Consider the following 1,581-nt stretch of genomic DNA (forward strand, 5'->3'; position numbering starts at 1 on the left):
ATGTGATTAGGCCTCTTTGAGGCCAGATCGATGTTTTTATTTGATTTAATTATGTCGTTTTTTCTGTGAGTTTCTTTTTCTTGTCAATGATTCTGTTTTTGAAGCTGTGGTGCCTTATTTTTTTGTATGCAGGGTTGATGTGGGGTGGGGTGGGTGGGGGGGGATGAGGAGGATGGAGAGGATGGGGAGGATGGGGAGGGTGGGGAGGATGGGGAGGATGGAGAGGATGAGGAGGGGAGGAGGATGAGGAGGATGAGAAGGATGGGGAGGATGAGGAGGGGAGGAGGATGGGGAGGACGAGGAGGACGGGGAGGACGAGGAAGAAGAGGAGGATGGAGAGGATGAGGAGAATGGGGAGGATGGAGAGGATGGGGAGGATGAGGAGGGGAGGAGGATGAGGAGGATGGGGAGGATGAGGAGGATGGGGAGGATGAGGAGGGGAGGAGGATGGGGAGGACGAGGAGGGTGGGGAGGATGAGGAGGATGGGGAGGATGAGGAGGGTGGGGAGGATGAGGAGGATGAGAAGGATGGGGAGGATGAGGAGGGTGGGGAGGATGAGGAGGGTGGGGAGGATGAGGAGGGGAGGAGGATGGGGAGGATGAGGAGGGGAGGAGGATGAGGAGGATGGGGAGGATGAGGAGGATGGGGAGGGTGAGGAGGGGAGGAGGATGGGGAGGACGAGGAGGATGGGGAGGATGAGGAGGATGGGGAGGATGAGGAGGGGAGGAGGATGGGGAGGACGAGGAGGATGGGGAGGTTGAGGAGGATGAGGAGGATGAGGAGGATGGGGAGGATGAGGAGGGTGGGGAGGATGAGGAGGATGGGGAGGATGAGGAGGATGGGGAGGATGAGGAGGGTGGGGAGGATGAGGAGGATGAGAAGGATGGGGAGGATGAGGAGGGTGGGGAGGATGAGGAGGATGGGGAGGATGGAGAGGATGAGGGGGATGGGGAGGTTGAGGAGGATGAGGAGGGTGGGGAGGATGAGGAGGGGAGGAGGATGGGGATGAGGAGGGGAGGAGGATGGGGAGGATGGGGAGGATGAGGAGGATGGGGAGGGTGAGGAGGGGAGGTAGAGGAATGGAGGGGAGATAGAGAGACAAGAGGAGATGAATGGAGGGGAGATAGAGAGACAAGAGGAGATGAATGGAGGGGAGATAGAGAGACGAGAGGAGATGAATGGAGGAGAGATAGAGAGACGAGAGGAGAGGAATGGAGGGGAGGATGAGGAGGATGAGAAGGATGGGGAGGATGAGGAGGGTGGGGAGGATGAGGAGGATGGGGAGGATGGAGAGGATGAGGGGGATGGGGAGGATGAGGAGGATGGGGAGGATGAGGAGGGTGGGGAGGATGAGGAGGGGAGGAGGATGGGGAGGATGAGGAGGGGAGGAGGATGGGGAGGATGAGGAGGATGGGGAGGGTGAGGAGGGGAGGAGGATGGGGAGGACGAGGAGGATGGGGAGGATGAGGAGGGTGGGGAGGATGAGGAGGGGAGGAGGATGAGGAGGATGGGGAGGATGAGGAGGATGGGGAGGGTGAGGAGGGGAGGAGGATGGGGAGGACGAGGAGGATGGGGAGGAT

The sequence above is a fragment of the Salmo salar genome, chromosome ssa05 (genome assembly GCF_905237065.1).
Source record: "Salmo salar chromosome ssa05, Ssal_v3.1, whole genome shotgun sequence".
Classification (NCBI taxonomy): domain Eukaryota; kingdom Metazoa; phylum Chordata; class Actinopteri; order Salmoniformes; family Salmonidae; genus Salmo; species Salmo salar.